We start from the raw sequence: 25,795 nt of genomic DNA, 5'->3' as shown, positions 1-25,795 counted from the left end.
ATATCGGACACTAAACGGTAATGGCAGACTGAAGTACAACACACAGGAACTAGTTCTTGACTGCTAAAGAGTTAGTAGCTTTACAGCAGCTAAAATCTTATTTTACTTGTTTGCCATGGACTATGACCTTGGCTCTTTCATTACAACCTCTTATCCTGGTCTACTAGTGATAAAAATGAAACATGTACCCTGTCTTCCTAGGACTATGAAATAGGGGCCAAGGGACAGGCAGCAGAGGAGACGACACAGAACTTTACTTCCTTTTCTCCAGTCTGGGTCATATATATTTTAATTCCTGGTAAATTATACTGTTCAAACACCTCATCAATATATAAGAAATAAAAACAAGAAAACAAGTGGGCCAAAATCAGAACTTCAAATATGAATTCCTCCAGATTATTCAGCCTGCAGTCCTTGAATCATAAACCACACTTATTATTTTGGCCCTGAACAATATGTAAACAGTGTAGAGGCCCCCTTTCCAACAAGGTTCAACTATTGCCAAAACCTTGAAGGATGAGTCTTTCACTCCCCTGGGACTTAGATGAGTGAAGAAACTTTCACAAAGGAGCAACAGACCCACATTGATCAAGATGAGGACTGTCCCAGACAATCAAAAAGGGGATGGAATTCCCAGTTTGATGGGAAATCTTGTTAAGTTTTCTAAGTTCTTTAATTTACATAAATCAGAACCTGAGCCTTGGTCCTGACTTGGCCACCGAATCCATATTCTGTCCTATTTCTAATCAGCAGGCACTGGTGAGACCTGGAATCTACTTCTATGAATCTAGACATTTATAATTTCTGGTAAAGACTGTGGGAACACAAGCTGTGCTTTTACCTCTTTTATACACAAAGTAACAAACGAGGAGAATGGGAAGAGTGAGAAATCTGGTTATATATAGAATTCCTTAATTGCTTAACCTGCTTCAATTAATCCATTATCCAATTACAGTTGTCACTTCTTCACTCTGAAGAATCTTTCTTAACTGCTACTCCAGAATTATGATTTAAACCATGTAGCATTAAGAATTTCCATGTGCAGCAAAACACAACCAATTATAATCAACACTAGCAAATTCTAATTTGGCATTAGACATAATTAACTACATGAGAAATTACCCTTATAATAATATTCAGTAGGAAGCAATGGCATCTTCAGTAACTCATGCTCTGTATTATCTGTAGTCATAAAAAAATCCTGTTAGCTATATGATTAAGTACCTAACACAAACCTAGCTCCCAGACCACAGAGGCCTAGAATTTTGGGGGTAGTGCAAGTATCTGTGCTACTAAGTAGATGCAGGAGAAAGACTCTTTCTCTGCCATCTCCTACTCCCACAGAGCATGAGACAATTCAGAAGGAGCAGCCAAATCCTACAGTCAGACTGAGGCCAGCTTATGGCACAAGATGGACCTTTGATTCTGGTCTCCTCGCTAAGTGCTCGGTATGAGAGAAAGAGAGTTAATTCAGATATGCTTTTGAAGTTTTGATAGCCTTTCACCTCAACATCAGGAAGGGATTTTTCTTTTTCATTTTGAAAAAAAATCTTCTCCAATTTTAAGGCCATTTTCTACCTTGCTCCATTTCTGAAATAATGGTTTAATCTCTTCTCCCTCTAGCCGAGGATATGGTCACTCAAAGGTATCTTGTTATAGGAGTTTAATGAAAGTCAGTTTCTCAGTTTAGTTTAGTAAACAAAGAAGTTGGTTTTCAGGGACAAATAGGTACTTCTATATCTGGGTCTTCCTCTTGTAATCTTAATTGCCCTTGCTATTATCCACAGCAGATCAGAGCGCTGATTTTGTCTGACAGATGAAGTAGAAATTGTGGTCAGCTTGCTAAACTTCGAAAGCCTAGAAAGCCCTAATCAAAGCTAATGGATATTTTTATAGTTTTTGAGAGCTTTTTTTTAACAAAAACAGAACAAGATGAACAATTACGTTAGATCAGGCGATTGAGAGTGAAGGAGCAGGCGTAAAAGTGGCAGTATTGAAACCTGATATGCAGCATTTCACAGTTGTCATTGTTTCAAAGACTTGAATGACAGAGAAAATTAGTTCCATGTGGGAAAATCTGGTGACAGTCCAAAGACACAGAAAAAACTCTTAATTTCATAAAATATACTGTAGTTATTAGTATGCTCTATTTTTGTGTGTCATTGATGGTAGTACTCCTTTAAACCTGCATTTTATGGCTTGAAGAAGCTTACCAGAAATCTTCCAAATGAAATCCTAGCCTCACTAAGGCAACTAAAGCTAGCCATTCAGTTCAAAAGACCCAGAGTTCGTATTTATAATCTTCTCATTTTCTTTTATTGTGCATTCCGTTTCAAATTTTCCTTTTCTATTCTGAAAGTACTCTTAGAAGAACAAAGCAAACATGCAGCAAATATAGGAACCTAATAAAGACAGACCCTCTTTTCTAAAAGCAATCCAAACCACTGATTTTTTCATTAACTGGTATTTCTTAGAAAGCTACTGATTAGCCTTCCAGCTGTTTCACACACTTCAGTCTGAAACAGCCTGAAACTAAAAAAATCATCATTTCATAATTTTTAAAAACTAATGGCTCATAGCTCATTGCTTTTATTCAGGCCAAGCTGACCAGAGAAATAAACTGAGCAGAAAGTCAGCAAGGAAAGTAAAGACAAGTTACATGAGGAACCACTTCAGAAAGCACAGACAAGAAAAAATAAGACAAAATTATAAATTGTTGTAAAACTGTGGCAATCTGTTCTTAACAAAGAATGTTCTTCACTGGTAGGCCTAATTATGTTAATGTTAAAATATTGTCATGTAGCACCATACATATATGTGCCTATGATATCATCAGTTTTGCTACTGCAGATGAAAGATAACTTCCAATCCAAAAGCCACATTATATTCAGGATAATTATCAAATAAGCAGACATGTGTTTTTGTGAAAGGAAATGTAGTAAAGGAAAACACAGCAACAGAACCTGTAAGATGAATGTGTGACATCATAGCACTTCTATAAAATTACATCTCTATATTAACTTTGCTCTCAACAGTATTAATATTTTATATCTGGGCCTACGACAAAAATGCATCACAAATCTGATCAATCTCTGTCCAAATGTAAGGCCCATCTCCCTGACCTTGCCTTCACTAATAAATACATAGCAACATGCATATTTAAAATAACAAATTAACAGGACACTTCACTGCACACATTTACATCCCTGGGGAGAAGATGAGAGAACAAACAACATGTGACAGATGTTAATCACATAGCTTAATGCACTATTGGAACTGGGTCAAGGAGAGCAATGAAGAGCACCCCAGTAGAACTGTAATAGGATGGAATAGAAATAGAATAAATTATAAAGACCTATAATAGAATTGAAATATGAATAATTAATCTGTTTTGTTTCGGTTATATGAGAAAGTGAGTTTTGAACCTGGATATCCTGGAGAAGATAACCTCTTTTAGCTCGCAAGCTAATGTCAGAATCAATATTTAGCTTTGGAGATAGCGATTAATTAGATGTATTAGATAGAGAGAAATGGTTAAAATCAATCAGACAGGGAAAGTGAATAAGACCTTAACTGATCTTAATTGCATTTTTTATACAAATGTCCTTTGGTCATTTTCATACAAACATAGGCCAAAATCAGGCAGTACCTTTTCATTGGATGAGGAAACTTGGCAGAGATGCATCTAACTTTTTTGTTATAATTTAGATTTAGTTTGCTTCTTACCTCTGTTCAGTATACGTACCAGATGCAGCATTATGAAACAAGTATGAAGTTGCAAGATCTCAGAGCTCACCCTAATGACTGTTCTTGAATAAGAAAGAGCGGTAATCTAGTTGATAAATCTTTGAATTGGGTTTCAGAGACAGTTAATCCATTTCTTCTCACTACAGAAGGCTTCCTGAGCAAAACTGAAACGTCTTGCTATGGTATTGAAAACAACGGATAGTACAGAGAAGGAAGAGAAGGTTTTTATTTCAAGCAATTTAGGTCAAAGCAGAACTCTAGGCACAACATCTATGCTTACCAATCTCATCTCCACCACCTCAGCTACTTCCTCTGAGGTAACTATTGTTTTTCTTTTAATTCACTAGGATTTTAATTTCAGGTAGCAATCTTGATTCAGGAACACTTTTCAAATAACCTTTCTGCAGTGAAGATAAACTTCAAGCTGCCTGCCAAAGAATGGATAATACATTTTATTTCCTTTCTCCTATTTTGATTGCCTCCTTTAAATGCAGGTTAACTGGGCAAGAACGGTTTCTATGTATTAAACTAATGCCTAGAATAACATGGCCATGAGCTTGACTGGAACCTCAGAAAACTGTAGTAAAAATAAAAAACAATGATGATAAATCCTTTGGAGAAGCCCTTCCTTTTGTAATCAGTCTTAAATGAAAGAGATGATTGTGACTTTTAGAGTAATATTTTTATCTACATTTCTGTAGAAATAAAAGAAAATATATAATACTTACTTACAGAACTAATTAAACTTTTAAACTAATTTCAGTTTGGATGCAGTTTCTCACAGAGCCTACAACACTAACAATGTAAGTCATAGAGGTAAATAAATTCATGCAAAATTTGACCAAATCAAATCACAACTATTCCAAACTTCTTTAAACAAATAACAGAAAAGATTTAACCAAGTCTAATTGCAAGATGACAGTCAAAAATGGCAATAAAAAGAGAAGAGTGCATAACTTAGGAAATTAGGAATGCATTTTAGAAATTTTCACAATCTAAGAAAACTGAGAGAAACACTTCTGAGAAGAGTTTGGCTCCATCTTCTCTCTCATTCCTGTACTTTTTGTTTGCTAAAGGGGCAGCTAGATCACTCTTAACCTTCTCTTCTCCAGACTAAATAAACTCAGCTCCCTCAGCCATCCTTTACATGCTAGCCCTGTAATCATCTCAATGGAGTTCTGGTAGACTTGCTCCAGTTTATCAATCTCTCTCTTATGCTGTGGGTCCAAAACTGGACAGGGCCCCTCAGATGTGGCTGCACAAGTGTGAAGCAGACAATTTGTTGTCCAACAGGACCCCTTCATCCTTTTCAGCAGAGCTGCTCCCTAGCCCGTCTGCTGCATGTGTTCTTACCCTCCCAGGTGCAAGGCTGTGCATTTGTCATTGAATTTCATGAGGTCCTTGTTGGTCCATCCCTCTAGCTTGTCCAGGTCCTTCTGAGTGGCAGCCCTGTCCTCTAGAGTATTGACCCTCCCTTCCAATTTGGTGTTATCCATGAGGTTGCTGAGGGTGTATCCATCCCACTGTCCAGGTCATTGATAGAAAAGTTTGACAAAGTCAGTCTAGTTTCAGCACTCTAGGAGCACCTCTTAAAACTAGCCACCAGTCAGGCTATGAATCATTGACCATTTCCTGTGAATCCTGATGGTCCAGTCAGTTTTCCATCCAACTCAGTTTTTCACTCAAGTTCATAGGCAAAAGGAGAAAAACACAGGTGGATTGTTGCAAAAGATAAAGTGGTCGTGTTATTTCACCATTTTCCCATCACAAAGGAAGCTCAGATTAGTTGGAAAGAATAACTCTGGTGAAGCAGCTGCTTTCACCAACAGCGCCAATGTTCCAGTGAAACAACAGGGTTGCAGATGTGATCTGAACATTGACAAGAGAAATGTAATAACATTTCTCAGAGTCATTTTCTTTCCCCTGCGTTTTCTCATCTTGGTGGCTAAGATAACTAAGGGGATTAGCCCTTAAAGAAGTGTTTGGCAGTCTGGCTCTGTACTGTCACTGTGCAAGAGGAAGTTACAGAGCACTGGACACTAGTGTGAAGAGAATACATTTCTGTTTCCTTTTTGGAGAGGTTTGTGAGATAGAGGTAACCTGTTGGTTTGGGGAGAAACCAACACAAGATCAAAGCATTCCACCTAAGAATCATGATTTCTAATCAAAAAACATTTACACAAGTGCTTAGTTTTATGCAAGACTCCATTAATTTAAGTGGAATTGCCCACAAGTTTCAGTTCAATCTTGCCCTTGAAGCAATTTCAAAATCAGGCCATTAGGCCAACTGGGCAGAACTTGCGGTCTCCCTAAAGAAGATCTCCAAAGGGATGACACAACTCAGGAATTTTACCCCAGAACTGTTTGTACAATTCAATACTTTTAGTTTACTTGTTCTGTATGGTGCAGGCACTGCTAAAGCAGAGACACTAGAGCCCCGTGTGCAGTACTATAATGTATATGATGTTCTCAAACTGCATGGGAAGTATACAAGGCACTTCTTGACAGAAGGAAATGAAGAGACAAAAAGTAGCATTTACCAAACCAGCCATTTTAGAGGAGCAGTTGTTTCACTCTGCCAAATTTGAAGTGCCAGCCCCCAAAAGGCATGGAGTACTAAGTAAGTAATGAACAGGAAACACCTCTGCTTTTGCTGGCCACACAGCAAATGAGTCTGTTTTGCTGGAATGACTTTGAAAGAAACAGTGCAAAAAAAAGGAAAAAAAAAACACATACTAGTTCATCTTGCAAAATTTTGGAGTTGTTTTAGACAACTTTTTGCTAGCAGGGCAGCTGCTGAACTTCTCTAGTCTGAACTTAGTGAGACAGTAAAGAAACTATTTTAATTCTTAAGCCTGGAAAGATGTTAGTGTGGCAGGCTGCCATACAGAGGGAGAAAAGGGGCTGTATCACAAAAGCACTCTGCAAGCGGATCTCCTGAAGGAGGCTCGCCTAAGAAAAAGCCCCACATTATGTGTTATGTGTCTTATAAGTATTAAAATAAGGTCTTAAAGACCTTTTGCACATGCAAGACTTTGTGCTTTATGCCATGCATTACAATAGATATTGAAGAAGAAGAAAGCTTCACTTTGAAACCAAGTCTCTGAGCTCTGCTGTTATGATAGGGTTAAGTATTCACCACATAGCAATTCATATTATTTAAATCTTTAGTGTCTTTTATTTTGTATCAGATTCTTGCAGTACATTGAAACTACTCATATTTGTCTCAGTAACTGTGGAGAAAAAGGTCAAAACAAAATGTGCTGGAACTAAAAGGGGATAAAAATACACAGTGGGATGAGATAGGAACTTTCTTGAGCTTTAAAGTCAAAGCTTTTATATTGGGTTTGAAATATATGCAAGTTCTCCACTTTTTATTCCAAAACTGAGATGAGGAAAGTGTTGGAGTGTGGGAACAGCCCATGGTTTTAACTGCAGGATTGTATGGAGTTCATAAGGGGAGAGAATGCGTCTCACATACGCTAGAAATAAGTCTGAACTCAAAACCTTAGACATTAAAAAGCCAAACTCTGGAGTGCAGGTATGAAATTTAAAACAAATTTTGTATCCAAGCATAGCACTGACATTACTGACTTCAAAGAGAAGGATTTTTAATGTTCTGCTTTCCAAGACCCTCATCTGCCAGTGTCAGAGTGGATGCAACCTGTCAAGCGCCAATCTTAGCAGAGTTGGGTTATTAAATTACACTAGTTTAAAACTTAAAATATTATTTGTCTTTTTTGAGGTTATCTCAGAAGGTGTTTAGAATATTTGGCCTGGTACTCTTTTATTCTACTTCTATTCACACACCTTAGTGAGTATTAGATTAAATACACCTCCGATGCAAACCTCACTGAAGAAAAATCCCTAAAGAGATGATCACTGGCTTCAGCACTTTCAGTTAGTTTATGAGAGAGGCTGAGTCATGTCCTTCTTGCAGTAGAGCACATTTTCATGACTTTAATAAAGTGATCCCATAAAAAATAATACATTCTATACAAAAACATCCAAAAGAAAAGCCCTGAGGGACGCCAACTGTGATTATAAAAGCATTAGTTTAGTTATTTGGAGGAAAGAGATATAACAGCAGGACAACAGCATCAACATTTCAAGATAAGACAGCGATAATCCCAACCCCCACCTAAATTAAGAGCAAAAAAGAATCATCCAAAAAGAAACAGATTCTATCGCGATTTTACTCCATGCTAAAAAAGCAATTTTAGGATGAAACCAAGTGGTTTGAAAAGACAATTAATATTTTGACTATATGATTTCAACCTATAAAAATAATATCCTCTGAAAATTCAAATATTTCAACCTATAAAGACAGTATCTTCTGTCTTCATGAACCTGGCATTCTTTTGAATGGTGTTGTTAGAACTCTTTAGGAAGCAGTTTTCTGCCAATAGTCTCAAGCAGTTCAAGCAACAATGCTCAAGAAAGCAGTATTACAGGCTCAAAAGGGAATCATGACTAAGGAAGACTTTGATGTAAAAATAAGCCAGAAAACAGCCTCAAAACAATACGCTTGATATGACAGCAGGTGATTTATTCATAAGTCTTGACTGCCTGCTTGCAGCAGTAACTCCTGGTGGGAGGGAACCGATAAAGTATGGGACAAACTGAGCTGGGAAACATGAACTTGATTTTAGAAACCATGACGTGGGTTTGCTTGAGCACATTCAAATCTTTTCTGTCCGTAAAAAACCCAAGCTTGTGGAAAGGGTGAAAATGTGTTTTTATCCAACTTGCCAATTCATAAGAACTCACAAGAACCACAACTTTTCTTCTAATTTCATATATTAACTGGTAATATTTCTATCATATATTTTGCATTTCTTTTGCCTTCAAAATATCATGCAAATTTATCTATGATTTAAAAGTTAATCCAATCTAAGCTAACTTTTTTGGTGTCTTCAGTAATTCTCTTGCCATTCCCTCATCACATGAGCCTTTTTCTTATTACTTACAAATAAAAATATTTGTTCTTAATAATTACTTTCTAATTCCCCCTCAAAAAAGAAAAGACCAAGAGCTTGTGTAGCATGAGAGGTGGTTTGAAGCTCAGGTAGATAAAACTGTAGTAGCTTTAAACAAGCTAGCTTGGGTACTGATAACATAAGTACTTATTTGATAGAAAAAATTGTTAGTAGCACATGCTGTTATGCCACTGTGCACGTCCAAAGCTATATATGATCACTCCTTGGGCAGTCTTTTCTGTGCCTGTACAGTATGCTTTGCTTATTCACACTGTTCGTTAAAATTCAGGCAGAGCCCTTGATTCAAGTCACCAAGTCCAATTTTGCAGAAAAGGGACAAAAGAAAAGAAAGGCTGCTAGAAACAGGCTGCAAAGTCCGTCAGCTAATTCACATGAGAAGCTACCCAAACCGATCTGTACGTTTTGCATGGCCCTTCCTCCATCCAGCTCCTTTTATGTCTTTTCTAGAAAGATAACAGTAACTCTTACTTCCTGCAACAACGCAATGGGAAAAGGTCCTGAAGTCAGTGAGAGTCCTGAAGAGCTCAGTTCCTGCCAAATGATGGTACAGCGCAAACTGGAAAACCTGAACTTGTCTATGCTACTCGGAAATTTCACTCAACTCCTGATCTGCAGAGTAGTAACCATGGTTCATTTTAGCCTTTGCTTAGCTTTAAATTACTATCATTCTACCTGTTTCAACAAGATATTAGATCCAGTCCTGTATTTTTTTTATATTTTAGCAGAGCTACTAGTGAAATAAATGGGAGGCTTATCAGAGCAACTACTGCATAATTTGGCCTTCTACTTTTAATGAACTCAAAAAGGAAGAATACAACAGTATCAGTTTATACCGTACTGCATGTGGCCAACTTTGCTGCTGACTTTTTATCATTGCTTCTGTTGGGAGACTTTACTCACAAATTACATGGAGAAATTGAATGACAGAGATAAGAATCACATAACTGAAAGGTGAATATCTAGGCTTTGGCCTCAGTTTGTTTTATTTTAATATAGATACTGCATTATTGCTTGCAAGGATCTTTTGACTTCTCACAGTTCTAAGATTTATATCTTCCTGGTTAATTAGCATTGCATAACATGCATCATGCTTATTAAAAGTGGTAATAACAAAAAGTAACTCATAAAAAAAATGTGAAAGTTTGTGGACACCAGCTGACACTGTTGATTAATACTACTGTGTTAATGCCATCTTAGTGACATTAACACTCAGCAGCAAATCTACAAATGTTTCATACTTAGGAAATGGCAGGGTTTATTTTTACAGTGGTGATACCTTCCATTAAGTTATGTGATGCCTTTCTTTTTCACAAGTGAGTCCCACGACATGAATCCCAAGTGAAGAAAGGTGTAGTCTAGTGATGTGCTAAATAATCCTTTCCCTCCTCTTTGGACACAAGATACTTGTTGCCCTCTATCTTCCCTACCTGCTTGTGAGAGGTGCATTGGCTGTTCCGTAGTTCATCCAGAAATCTTGACTCTTTCTTCAGATTATAGAAGTCTGTGCACCTTGGACTCTCTTGGAGGAGTTAGGTGAATTGAATCATTGAATTCCTTTGTGGACTCAGGCCTGAATGCCAAACAAACTGTACTGAAGATAAGACCATGAAAAAACAGCTTCAGGCTTGGGAATCAGCAAAGTTTGCTTAGTATGGCCTTTTGAAGACAAGAGAATTTGTCCATGTTGGGCTTTCGATCAAATTATGTAACTGTTAAATGCAAAATAAAACCATTAAACCTTTTATTTTAGTCTAATGCTAGAAGATTCCTACTTTCACCTATTTCCATTTATGATGCAATTTATTGAGGTAGAAGCCATCAAGGGTGAAAAGAGCATAATTAGCTTTACAAATAGTCAAATAATATTACAATAAAACCACATATTTTGCCAAGCTCAGAGGGCTTAATGATAATAAAATAAAACAAAATAAAATAAAATAAATAAAAATATTCTGTGACTGAAAAGTTGTGCTATAATTTTAAGAACACCAAAGTGAGGAAATCCAAGATGTATCTCTCACAGCTGCAGGAACTCAGTTATAGTATACACATGATAACACTGTGCCTTGGACAGTGGAGTACAGCTCCCACTGAAGCCAACTGCGTTACATTTTCCATCTCCGTGTGTGATAGGTCAGGTTCTCAGCTGATATAAATCAGCCAGTTCCATTAAAGTCAGAGACAATCTGGACTGATTTACACCAACTGAATATTTGGGCTGAACTCTCCTGTCTTGCAATAATTACATGGTCAACTCACAGTGGCTTATGGAAACGAGCTTTCTCTGTGCCTTTAGCTCATAGGTGCAGTGCAATATTGGGGTCACATTGTCCTTCTGCCCCTGCAGGTAGTGGGGGCAACATATTTTTTTTGAAAGAGAAACAGACATTATTTGTGACCCAGATCTCTTTGCTCAAACCTGGCAGAGGACCTGTTCACCCATGGCAGTGGCATAAAAGGTTCTAAAGGCTCTCCTGATGTAAGGAGACAAGACTAGAAGTTTGATATTCTCTTTGATACACTTGGATTTACATGGCTATTAACTCCACACTGAACATTACAGACTGCTTGTACATCCAGCCATGGATGCTACCTACATTCCTACTAGCAATTAAAAACAGAAATGCTGATAACCCCGATCTGATAGTTCCTAGGGTGATGAACTGTATAGGATATTGACAGTCTTTTTGGTCTGCATCACTATATTGCCTAGTACAACATTGCCTGAGTTCCAGGAGTTCCCCACCTAGGATGAAAGGTGCTAGTGAACTAAATAAATGTGTAATAGATTACACGCTCTTTATAAATCTGTTTTCAGGTATTCAGACAAACAAAGAGTTAAAAGAAAAGCATAGCCATCTTTGCCTTTTACATTTTGAGGCTCCATAAATACAATGCAGAGCAATCTGTAATGCACAGGCTGTTTTGGGTAATGAATCATTAATTGACAAAGTAAACACTGCATTATTATAAGAATGCTGGAAATGTTTTTGTTCATGTTCAGCATCCTTTGGGAACTTCTTGTGCTTTGCTTAAGATTGAATCTCAGGAGGATTTTTCCACCCCTTCAGGAAAAGAAAAAAAAAAAAAAAGAGAGAGAGAGAGAGAGAAGAAACAATCGTTTATTGCTTTGTAATGTAGCTACCAGAAAGTAGAATGCAGTTCCTTTTCCTTCTTTATTGTTTCTTTTATATGCAGAGCTAACCGCAATATCAGCATCAAAAATATAACAATTAACTGCATATGCCTCAGTAAGTGTCATCATCACTTATGAAGTTTGATGGGAGCTAATGCCCCTTAGCATCATACTGGGATGAAGGTGACACTGAGAGGACTGCAGAGTAAGTGTGAACAGCCAAAACATGGCACTGACTTTACCTTTTGAGGCAATCATTTCTTCCTACTTGAATCAGTTTTACATGGAAGAGAGAGATTTTCTCATCACCCGTCATTCTTCTGTGGTAAATTACTACAAGAGTGTCCTTAGATGTGTAATGGTATTATTTCTAAGAAAAAAAAAAATCATGATGTAAGTAAGATCTGCACCATCAAGAGCGTGATGACATTCTACAGAGCTACCTTCTGTTGCCCAGGTTCTCTTTTTTCTTCCCAGCAGTCCTCATAATTCTTTGCTTGCTACACAACATATATGCTTGCATATAGATTGTAATAACATAAAGCAGTCTCCCATATTTACTAGCTGTCTCTGTTCTTGACATAACCCTCTCCTCTTGCCAAAAAAAGCTTCTAAACTATGAGATTAAAGGTTATATTGGGAGGTAAAGAAAAACAAAAAGGAAATTAAGTCCAGCAATTTTCCTCAGAACTTGTCACACATTTTTAACTAGCATTTTTTATTCTTCCAAGGGAGGTTATTTGAAGGGAAGGGCTGAAAGAGGAGAGAGGGGAGCAAACAGGAAGGACTGTTTTGTTTTTGTGTGCACTGCCTAATCAATCTTCCTCTTTCAGCTTGCAGAGCAACATTCTTCACCACTGCACTGCAGCATCCAGTTAAAAGTCCCAGTTAAGAGCTAGGGAAAATTCTTAACCATTTCAGTAGAGCTGCAATTTCCCCTTCCAATGGAGGCTAACTCTAATCTCATCTTCTCTTTCCTGGGCCAGGACAGGGTTCTCATTAAGATATTTTTCCACTGATCGAGCCAATATTACTGCTGAACTACAGTTGTTGGCAAGACAATTAAATCTATGAAAGCCTTCCAAATTACAAAGATAGGGCTCTGAGTGTGTGCTCAGATCAGTTCATAGATCTACAAAATTTCATGCACAATAGAGCTGCATATGCACAGTAATACATTTTTTCCCACAGCAGCCATTTTTCTTGTCTAAGCAGCCAGGTGACAGCCAAAAGCCAGAAGGATCCAAGCACAATTGAACTGTTAAAGTTTTCCAGCATGCAGAAGCCAGAGAGAAGGCATGGGCATTCTGTACAGTGATGTGGGCATAGGCTGAAGTGGGGTATTTGGTTCAGTAGTGAATAGGACTGATGGGGAAGCTTGCAGCAGTGAGAAGGCTGCAATACAAGCATGATGGTCATCTTGGATATCTATCTGAAACTACTCAGTGCCTCTGAATTGAAATGTCTCTTTTAAAAGTCATCTTGACTCCCTTTGCCACACAAAAATCTGTTTTCAAATGCTGTAGCTTCTGGCAGAATTAAAATTCTGCTTTCCAATCTATATTGAGCAATATGCAGAGGAACAAGAAAAATTCAGGAGCTGCCATAAAGTCTGGCCAAGAAATTAAGGTGTACTGTGGTTGATCACTTTTTTCTTTGGGTTTAACTTCTACATTTATCTAAACCCACTATTTGCAGTTAAACAGATTCTATTTCCTATTTAACAGGAGATGGAAATTTGTATCTACTTTGTATCTATTTCCAAACAATATTGCATACTTTTAACATGATAGAATAATCACATACAGTAATTTAAAAATATTTTTCAATATTCCCTTTGCTCCAAGGTTTTAAGTGTTTACTTTTTCTACATAGTTGAATTGAATTGTTCTGATTTAAAGTACTTTAACTACATGAGGGTTTGCAAAAAATGTTTTTCAAAACATTTTTTCGTTTGAAAAAATATAGTTGTAATACTCACAATGAAAAAAAAAACCATACTCTGCCTTCTTGAAATTCACAATGTTTTTTTCTTTCTTTCTTTTTTTTTTTTTTTTTTTTTTTTTTAACTTTTAAAGATTTTAAAGACTTTTTAAATTTATATCCCTGGATTGAAGCTCTAATTTGCTTTATCAGTTCAGGTAAAAATCTCTCACTCTGAAAAATGTTTCGCTTTCTGCATGGAAATGTCATAAGTGAGCTTAAAAATCAAAATCAGAACTAAAACAAAATTGAATTTAGCAAAACAGTCTCTCTAACTCTGAAACAGTAAATTGCATATTATCTTTCATTTTAGCAAAAATGCATTATAAAAACACTGTTTCAGAGTTAGGTCAATTTTTTTCTAAATAGAAGTGAGTAAAAACTGAACCATGTTGATTTTTGTAAAGCCTCAGCATTCCGAATAATATTCTATAAAAAGGGGAGGAATATACTGTGTTACATAAGCTTAAGTGTTTACATGAAATCTCCTGAATTCTGCCAGTGTGCAGGTTTTGAAAACACCTTTAGTAAAACTGGAGGGAATAGTCTTGAGAGCTCAAAGTAATTATACCTAACTTGCTAAATAAGCTCCCAACTTTATATGCTATCTCTCATTAGCCAACGTGAATATAATGTATCTATTTCATTCAATTTAAATAAACACTGTACTTCTTGTAAACAAAAAGCATGCTACTTTACAAATTTCCAATCTTGAAGAGATCTTTCAAGCAAAATTCCTCTTAGCCTTTTTCATTTATTTTTTCTTACAAATACTTGCATGTTATGGGTAAACAATCATATAATTAACATTATTATTATAGTCTGTCTTTTACCATAGGCCAAAATCTATATCCCTACTTAGTTACTTAAAATTTGCTTAGTTGGTTTAATTTTGAAGAGATTCTTTGCTACCTAACATCTAAAACCATATTGATTTTGATATCACAGTGAAGGCAAACGAAGTAGCTCAGCTGGGAGAGTGTTAGACTGAAGATCTAAAGGTCCCTGGATCAAGCCCAGGCTTTAGCAAGGGGGGGAGGGGGTCCTTGTTGTTCTTTCTCTGGAGATATTTAAAGCTGGTCTGGATGCAACACTGTCTAACATGCTCTAGGTGACCCTGCTTGAGCAGGGCGGGGTGGACTAGATGATCTCCAGAGGTCCCTTCCAACCTCACTGATTCTATGAAACCAGACACTAATGCATGATGTTATATTTCTAGGTTTTGGAAACAGCTGAATACTCGGTGCTTTATGAGAAAAGCAGAACTAATATGATTTTTCCACATAAGATTTAGTAACTAAATGAATCAGTTCAAAATTGCAGGTATTCTCTCTGCATTTCTCCTCCTGTAAAGATAATGACATGTGTTTGTCTTATCCTTTAGTAATATCTGGTTCATCAGAAGAAAAGAGAATACCACTAGATAATGTAGTGATTTTAATAGACTATATCTTATAACTGGAAATAAAATGGGAAATACAAATCATTAACATAACATTGAAAGTGAAGCAAATGATATGGGAAAAGCACTGTGATTGTGTATCGCTCTATCTGTCAAAACAGACTAGTTCTCCTTCTCCTTAAATATCAATTCTTCTTTTCTCTGATGTTTCTGATACACATAACTGAAGGGTTCCACGGAAGTTTAAAAGTATTCTTCAGAGAACATGCATAATCTTAAAAACATATTAGAGACACTACTTTAGTGCTAAGAAGGGATAAATTTCATTTGTGCCCACCTAGAGCATATATACAGCATTTGTCTCACTTAACAATAAACATTCACTACTGTCAGTGGAGATCCACACAAGGAAGAACTGCAGGAATCTCCCTTTAACTAAAAAGATTGAGCATTGCGTATTATTTGTTCTTTGTACTCAGCATCACTGTAGCAGGAATCAAATAGCTAATGCCCATGGTTTTAGAGCAGTCATTAGACTTCAGAGTTAACAATTTTCAGAATATGATTACAGGGCAGTTTACAGTTCATGAAGATGTGTAGGCAGTATTTTTTCTTTACTGAAAGTTTAATAAATGTTTGCCTTTTCTTTTCTTTTCTTTTTTTGGAAATGGAATTCTTTTTTCCATGCAGGCTCTGAAAGTACTCGAAGTTAACTAGAGAAGATACGTTGCTACACCACTCTTGTCTGGAAAGCAATTACAGAAGGACTTTCATTCTTCTGTTGTGTTAAGAACTGCTGGGGAAGGTTTTTGTGAGAATCTTTCAGTAAGAATTAACAGGAATTACCATCCATCTTTTGCTTAGGGATAGTTTAATACATACTGCAAAGAACTGATACATCTGATACACCGAAGCTTCACAGGAAGCAAGAGCCATGTACTCAGACATGATCCTGGCTCCATTCACTAGGATTTACCACTTCCACGGAGCCATGCTACCAGACAGTCTGCTCTATTTTGCCTTTCGCGGGTATATTCCTTTAGATTAAAGGAGAGATTATTTACTTCACTTCAGATTCACCATAAGACAAGAAAGAGTTAATGGAACACTTTTGTGCCCTGGAAAATATTGTTTGGGGGTTAATTTGAGTTCAGAAACATATAGTTCCAGTAGACTGGGTTCCAAAAATAGGAGGTAGCTGCAGCTGGCCTGCTTTTTCCCTCTTGGTTTGTCCCTGAAAAAAAAAGTCATAACTAGGAACAGTATTTATCAGTGGCATGCTACTTTTTGAACAAACAATGAGGACACTATTGCTATGCTGTGTTAAGGCTTCACCAGCAAACTGCCTTCAAAATACAGCAAACAACATACAAGATGCATCATTGGTCAAACGCTCAGAAGCATTTGTGGCAACCCTGCAGGGGTTTGAGCCATCTAACGTTGTTGGGTGAGAAGAACTGTATGGAAACCTGCTCTGAATCTGATGAGACTGTGAAGACTAAATCAGTTCTGTCCAGCCTTTTAAAGATAGCCTGGCTAAGCAGAAACTCTCTTCTTATGACTGCCGTGTCATAAGAAAATTCTTAGGACTAGATCTCCAGAGTTATCCAGAGCCTCCAATGTCTTACCTGAGCACCTTTCAGATATATAATGCTCCCCACACACTGAGCAAGCAGTACAGAAACTCACTAAAATATAGGAGGCATTGCTTTGCTCCTTGCACAAGAGCTGAAAGAACTAGGAAGAGAAATGTGAAGACTGTTGCTCAGTCAGCTAACAGTCAATAGAATTTCTGCCTTGGAATCAGCACTCAACGCTTACAGCAACATAACAATACAAAACAATGACAGAGACGTTTGAATTATTTTACAACAGTAAAAATAATTATGCAAAGTACCAGATTGGTTAACATTTGGCAACATCAAATTAATGTTATTGTTTTAATTAGTTTCCTTTTCAATTTATGAGTTGACTTCAGAAAGCTGTTACTCTGTTTTGATAGAAGAAAATACTTGCTTTCTGCAAGAGCAGCATAACATAAAAAAATCTTTCTCCGTTTTTTCCTTAAAAAAAAAGATGGTTTTGTTCATTTAGCTATAAAACAGCATATTAGTTTAAAAATAACTTAGGAAACTATGTCTTTCTGAATTGTGATTTTGCCAACACAAAGAAATAGCTCATATATTTATCTATCATTACAGCTTGGTTATGGGAACTAGAAAAAGGAATGTAATGATAGGAACATTAACCTTTAACAATGGTTGAGCTATAAGCCATTTTTGTTCCAAGACTCCAATTGCACAATGGGTCCTTTTACGATAGTTTAAAATGTCTTTTCTGATAGCAATGTTTACAGAATTAGCTTGAGATGACATCTTCTTTTCTATTTCTCAGGGCTCTAGTAAGGCAGGGGAAAGAATGTCTCTGCGTAAGGAAAACTAGACAGGAGCAATCTCTGTGACTATCAGGGAAATGAGTAGACCAGACGTTTTGTCATCATTTCCATTGAGCAGTCAGCTTGCTCCGTCATCTCTGCTCTAAACCCAAACACTCGCTGCAAGCGTACTTGAATTTGCACAGACAGACTCACTGGGGCAGACAGGAGCATAGATGTTTCTCTGTCTCACTTCCCACCACACCTTTACCTATTCTGTTCTTCACAGGCTTTGTCCTCTATGCTTTCTACATATATCTCACTTGCTCTAATTGCTTGGATATCATACTGTCTGCTGATTTTTCTAAGAACTGATAGCAAGCCCTAATTAGACAACTTCATACTAACACACACAGCAATAAGAACTCTGTAAAAGTGCCTTTTTGAAGTACACCACAAAGCTATCTAGAGAAGCACAAATAGTATTTTTTTTATCTGAAGTTTAAAAGAGGGAATAAATTAATCTACTGCTTGAGTTCAATTTTCTAGAGTATTGAAGTGCTTAGTACCTCACTCTGTAACTGTGTTCAAACAATCTGAACACTAAAAAAATACCTTTTTCAAATTTAAACCCAAAATATTTCAGAAGACTTTTCTGAGTCAAGCATTTCACATGATTGATGGGGATTTATAAAACATCTTTTGATCTCTTGCATACTGCATATTTTAGGGTGGGGTAAATGCTACAGGTATATCTCAGGTTTTGGACAGTACCTTTAAAAGGTAATAATTTTTTTAAAAATGTCTGTTTTGAGAGGTGTTTTTTTCAGGTTTGATCTCAATACTGATATATTCCAGTTCATTCTTATGTGTAAAAATATGTGAGAATTGAGCTGTGAGTCAGTAAAGATTTTTCTTCCCCTCCAAGACTACTGGGCAGCACCAAAACTTCCTGTAAATTGCAACACTCAATTGTTGTAGTAGCAGTACGTCATTTCCAAAAGGCTGACTTCCCCAAGTCAGGAGAAAAAAAAGCCCTACTTATTGCAATATGAAACAAAATAAGTGAAGGAAATTACAGCAGTTATGCCAATCAAAATTATCTGAATGTACGATTATTCACATTCAAAATAGTAGAGCAAACAAATTTGAATACACTTAAAGGCTTCACATTTGGACAGGTCTCACACGTGACTGCATTTGCATATGAGTATATACTTGAGCTTAAACGCAAAAGTTTTGGTTTTGCTTTTTATGCTTCTCAGTCACAGGGCTTAGCTGGAAAAACTTATCTGTGGTCAAAGTTATATAGGAGTCAGCTATCTAGCATCTGAGTCAACAAAATTAAATGTTGTTTTTCAAAATCAGCTTTGCGATGTTGCCCACAAAAAAAAACTCCCTTATTTTTATTCCTAGTTTTATCTGGACAGTGAAGACAGGGGTTTTTTTTTGTTTGTTTGTTTGTTTGTTTTTTCCCCTTTCCCAGTTTACCTATGACAAAGTTCAACCAAAGAGAAGAGATACAACATCTACATTAACGTTTTGATTCACAGCAGTGGTGCAGTTTAGAAACAAATCCCCCAGTCATCCCTGCATACTGAGCATTATTTCAATTCACAGAATGATTTCACCATGCATGAACTGAAGTCCTTCAGGAGGAAACTGAGCTGTATACTTTGCTCCAGACATGCACCAAATACACTCCAACTCCTACGAGGGTCTGGAGCAGGTAAGTACTTTGGGCAGCTTCAAACCACATGGGCGGTGGGGACCTTCACTACAGGGGACTAAACTAAATTCAGTCCACAGCAATCCCTCCACAAACTGCAGCTGCGTCAGCAACACCTGCTTTGGTTTGCTCTCTGCTCGTATTGTACCTAATGGCTTGCTAGGGCTGGTAGAGGCAGACTGGACAGTCTGACAGATGTTGAGACTCAGATACAGCTAGCACAACTGCCAAAGACATATTTATTGAGATGTAATTTGATTCTTATGTGATAGAGAAGCAGCTAATAATGTTCCCAGCTTCTCATGACATGTGCAGCCAATACTAATTAGAAATTTCAATTATCCGTTTTTTGAGACCATCTAAGACCTCTTTAGTTTTTTGAGACTAAGACCTCTTCTCCAGCCCATCAGTTCTTGCTTGTCCATGGTTTTGCAGAACAGGAGGGCCAACATCCGTTGATTGGTTTGGTAGAATAGGGGTGTTGTTATACATATTTCCACGTATAATGTAGTACCAAATATTCTAGGACTGATTTACCAGGTTCCTATTTTGGGGCAGGGATAGGCATTTGCAAACCCAGAGAAAAATACATAATCTATAGGATTTGCTCATGAATGCTGAGAGTTTCATACTAAAGAAGCTAACTAAGAAATGCCAACATGAAACAAAAATTCCCTTTAAGTATCACCATACTTTCACTAGAAATATCTCAAATAAGTTACATTCAGAACTATAAATTATAAAATCACGTTCCACTTTCATACATCTCAAGTCTCTGGCCCTCTTCTTGAACTGAACTGGTATGGGTTGGTATTTCTCATAGGAAGCCAGTCTTTAAAATAAACCATGTCTCAAATATTTCTTGATATTTTGGCATCAGACATCCTCTTGTTTGAGACCATATCAAATTTCATGAGGGAATTTCTGAGTATCTACTAGTATATTACCTAATCTTTGTATACTGGGATGCATAAAGTGTGCATTTCTTAAAATTACTCTAAAAATAATTTAATATCATTCCATATTTATTCACTATCAAGGAATTCAAAATCAATTTGCTCAGTTACCAAGATGATTTCCATCCATTAGCCTTTAAAACGCATCCTAAGATAAAAGTATATTAGAAGAATTATTGGACATAATGGCACTACTTATTAATAGTGAGTAAAATGTTACTACTTCTGAAATTTCCCTACCATTAGAATTTGTTTGAACAAACGTTGAGTAAGAAGATGTCATGCGTGTTTCTTCTTCAGGACAAAGTGACACAAAAGAGCCACCTAAGATAGATGTTAGTCATTTAGTTTTTCCATGCTAGAAGTTGTCGTGATATTATGGTAATTAACATACTATTTGAAACTATATAAAAAAAAGCAGACTCCACATCAGAATCTTTTCTGTGGGTAAGTTTTGGCCATAGTTATGCTTTAAGTTTAATGAAAGAGAAGAAAATCTACTATATTCTTCAGCTGAGGTTGCTTACTGTGGCAGTTACACGTTCTGAGCACAGCCCTGATTCCAAAAGCTATTTTATAGTAATTTTCGGTTTTAATCCTCAATAGTTTCCCATCACATTAATGGAACAATAGAAGAACTCACTACTGGGTAAAATAATAAATTTAATTCTAATTTGCAGATGCTAAATCCAACAGATTAGAGATTTAAATTGATTAAGAAAATGTTAGTTTAAGAATCAGGGCCTTTTGATTCATCTTTGTAGCTTAATGTTAATAAATTCAGTCTTAAGGCAGTAAAGTTCTGTTGATTAAGGATTAGCTCACTTGGTTAGAGCATGGTGCTACTAATGCCAAGGTCATGGGTTCAATCTCTGTATGGAGTTATCCTGAGGGTTGGACTAGACGATCTCCAGAGGTCCCTTCCAACCTTATGATTCCATGATTAGTGGCACTATGCAAGTGTGCACAAGCTGAGGAACTCACTTTTTTTTTTCCTCCCCCTACATCAGTATCATTCCGATATGAATTTTCAGGTATAAATTTTGGCCATGAGGCACACCAGTTAATTCACAAGGCAAAGTATGGCTCTTAAATGAAAAAGACCAAAAGCCTCTTTTAACTTTTTTTTTTTTGGGGGGGGGGGGGGTGGGTCCTCACCTTTTCTTTGGTGACTGGACATTTTCACTGGAATATGCTCTAATATGAAACACAAACTATCTATGTTGCTGATACACCCGAGGGCTGTGCTGCCACTCAGAGAGACCTGGACAGGCTGGAGAGCTGGGCGGAGAGAAACCTCATGAGGTTCAGCAAGGGCAAGTGCAGTGTCCTGCACCTAGGGAGAAATAACCCCAGGCACCAGTACAAGCTGGGGGCTGACCTGCTGGAGAGCAGCTCTGCAGAGAAGGACTGGGAAGGGCTGGTGGATGACAAGTTGACCATGAGCCAGCAACGTGCCCTTGTGGCTAGAAAGGCCAATGGTATCCTGCGGTGCATTAGGAAGAGTGTTGTCAGCAGGTTGAGGGAGGTGATCCTGCCCTTCTACTCAGCCCTGGTGAGGCCTCTTCTCAAGTACTGTGTCCAGTTCTGGGCTCCCCAGTACAAGAGAGACATGGAGCTACTGGAGAGAGTCCAGCGTAGGGCTACAAAGATGATCAGAGGGCTGGAGCATCTGCCCTATGAGGAACGGCTGCAAGAGCTGGGCCTGTTTAGCCTGGAGAACAGAAGACTGAGAGGGGATCTTATCAATGTCTACAAATACCTTGTGTGTTTTGGGGGGAGGAGTGTCAAGGGGATGGGGCCAGACTCTTTTCGGTAGTGCCATGTGACAGGACAAGAGGCAATGGGCAGAAATCGAAGCACAGGAAGTTTCGCCTGACCATGAGGGGGAATTTCTTCCCCGTGAGAGTGACGGAGCACTAGACCAGGTTGCCCAGAGAGTTTGTGGAGTCTCCTTCTCTGGAGATATTCAAGGCCTGCCTGGATGCAACCCTGTCTAATATGCTCTAGGTGACCCTGCTTGAGCAGGGAGGTTGGACTAGATGATCTTCAGAGGTCCCTTTCGACCTCAACCATTCCGTGATTCTATAACAAATTATATTCAGCAATTCTTTTTGTGGGAAGTGAGAGCTTATAATGTTTTAAATTACACCTTACAAAATGAAACAAGTAAATAGATTTATCTAAAGAACTAACAAATTTAAAAGGAAACAGCAAAACAGACCATGTATGCAGCAATATCAGGAAAAAAGCCTGTGCAGATCAGTTCTCTTTTTGAAAAGGCTGTTAATTTAATCCATCATCCAGTCTGGGTGCAGTGAATTAGTGGTCTCAGATGAGCTCTCAAAAATAAAGCCACAAGCACAACAGGCTGAATTCTGCCTGTGTTAAGCCAACTAGAGACTAGCCTGTGATTAAATGGGATCAGAATGAGATCTAAATGGCATGATTTAAGACTCTTCATGGCAACCGCTGAAAAAAAGGCAAATGATAAACATGTTACAGAGACTTCTGTGTCTGCCTGACAAATTGACAACTTCGAGCAGCAAGGCAAACCCTTTCCACCACAGTTACATGAAATGTTATGACCGCTGTCCTACTTGCAGAAAAGACATCCTGAACATGGCATCAATTTGTTCCTGACAGAGATCGACTCCAATCCTCTCCCCCTAGAAATCAAATTGCAGCCAAAGAACTTCTCTTGAGCTAAGAAAAAAAGCCTGGGCTCAGCCCTACTATTAAAGTCTGGAGCAGCAGCTCAATACTGCCAGGTGCCCTTCCAGAAAGTTCAAAGAAAAAGCACCACACTGGTAAGATCCTTGAGGATCAGTGAAAACAAACAATTTACGCTACAAACAGAAGCATCAGCCATGTTATGCACTGATGTTGTCTACTACTAAAGCTGTTAAGATCAAACTATTTAACAGAGCTATTCTGCATTTGCACCAATCCCTCTCATTCACATCTGCAATATGTGGGTCACTGTCATTTTTACCATAGGACTTTTATTTCTAAGTAATCCCATTAGGGAAATTCATGTTTATTATTAAGAAGCACTTACAAAAGTTGTTCACAGTGTCATCACGATCCTATACACATCTGTGAACACTACTCACACTAGATAAGGCATGGGTTTAAGAACAGAAGGAGATTTGATTTATGATAGGTTAACTATATCATCAGCATCCAAGCTTCCTGAATGTGCACATTCACACTAGGTTCAGCTGAAGTCAGAATCAGGAAATTCAGAGACACATGAAAAGAAAAGAGAAAGGAAATTTTTAAAAGAGAGGTTTTTATGATAGAAGCTTTTGTAGTAAAATATATGGCTCTGTTTAACCTCTAAATGCAAAAGCAAATCATGTCTCTTCTCGAAATAATTTTTCCAATAACTAATCAAGTTATCATCTATCCAATAACTGATCAAGTTATCATTTACTGTGCTTCAGTAAAATCAGAGTTACTCCTAGTTTTAGCAGAATTTAATTTGCTGTATTTTGAGACGAGACAGTTCCTCCTCAGTACTATGGTGAAAGAAAGCCATATAGAGCAAAAGTAAGCCAGTTCTGAGCATAAATAACCAACCTGAGGTCTTCCTCACGTAAGTCTAAATAAAGGATGCTATGATATTACAAGAGGCTGCACTGCGAGCCAGGAAAAACCTGAAAGAAGAAGAAAGAAATGTACCATCCATTACACAAGCAGGCATCCAAATGGAAACTTCCTGGTGCTAAATCTTTCCGTAGTGAAACTCTAATGACAAGTTCGGTCTCACAGCTAGCGCCAGTCCTAGTGACAGCTATTTGGATAAAGCTTCTGTTGCCCTAGAAAAGTCCAAGCCAATTTTATAAAATTTTTTTTTAATACACTGAGCTAATCTGCTAGTTCCCATCCGATCAGAGTGCTACTTCATCACATCACCCAACATGCAGTGTCACCTTCCCTAGAACACAGCTTCCAAAGTGAATAAGCCACATTATTTTATGGGAAGAATGGACACAAAAGCACTCTGATGACCTGAGGTGAAGTGGGGAGAAAACACAATTTTTAACCAGCTGAAATATATTTTTCTTTCATTCCATTTACATAGCCGATATGATTCTCCCACTTCAGTTTCAATGCTTCTGACAGGCGCCTGCCTGACACTGTACCTGGGAGATCAACATACATATCAATTATTTTTTCCTATGGTCTTACACAATATACAGTGATGTCAAACAAATATCTCAAATACTGGCTATGTGGTGCCACACATAGCACCTCTTGCTTAAAAATTAAGATAAGTCAACAAAACCAAGAGGCTAACATATGCCAACTAAAATAATTAATTTGTTTCTATGCTCATAATCATATGAGACTGGTTATTTGCATTTCTTCATTCAATTATTCAATTTGCTGTTCTGCTCCTTTGAAACTTCGTTCAACAACAACAAAAAAAATGTGCACCATTCAGGAGGGATTGAGACTTGCAGATCCTCCTTTTTTTTTTCCTTTCTTCAGAAACATCCATCTTAGCCAAGCAGATTGATTAGATGCAGAGTGAAAAGCTTTCACTGAACAGAGAGTACAGTTGTCATGAGCACTGTATGCTCCAATACCATCTATCAGGGAGAATAGCAGGACTATGTAAAAGTATACACTTTTTTCATTTAATATATTAGATGTTTTGACAACTCTCAAGATCTTCTTCCTTATAATCCAAGTATGACTTGCCTCATTTACATCTTACATTTTGGAGGATAAAAACTAAGACAGAAAAAGACAGATGGTCTAGCAAAACCAAGCCTTCTACATTTTTCTATATCCAGAGTTTGAAAATACAGAAAAAACAATTGGTCATAGACTCTAAGCCAAGGTTAACCATTAGAACGTGAAGCTTTGCAAAACTTCCTGGACATACTATCTCCTGGGCAAAGTAGGGCATATTTAGAAGCTTTAAAGGCTTAGTTATGCCTTGAGTTATATTAAAGGCATTTGATGAGCAGTCCTAATGGATTGGTCAATACAGCCACAAAATTATCAGTTCAGAAAGCTCAGTGGGGCTGCCTGACCACATAAAACAAACATCAGTTAGGCTGAATTTACACAGAGTATGCACCTGCCAGATTACTGCAAGATCTATGAGACTGATGGATTTGATATCATTTCATATTGATATTTGCGTTATGATGCTTCCCTATGAAAGCAATTGAAAGAATGCTCCTTTCTGCTGTGTAGGTTACACAAAGCTTGCAATGCGAGGGTGGCAGGTAATTTCCAACCCATGCCTTGCAAAAAGAATGAGGTGGCTGTTCTGATATTACAATGTTTGCCAAGAGCATGTGCTTGAAATGCATGTTTCTGAATTTGCTAACTGTAGGTGCCACATAATGATACTCAGCACACCTCAAATGTTTGCTTACTTAATTGCCTACTACCAAGGAAGCAGCAAACACTCCTCCCAGTCAGTTCTGTGATATACTCATACA

Source organism: Rhea pennata, chromosome 1 (genome assembly GCF_028389875.1).
Source record: "Rhea pennata isolate bPtePen1 chromosome 1, bPtePen1.pri, whole genome shotgun sequence".
NCBI lineage: Eukaryota > Metazoa > Chordata > Aves > Rheiformes > Rheidae > Rhea > Rhea pennata.
This window is presented reverse-complemented; position numbering follows the sequence as displayed.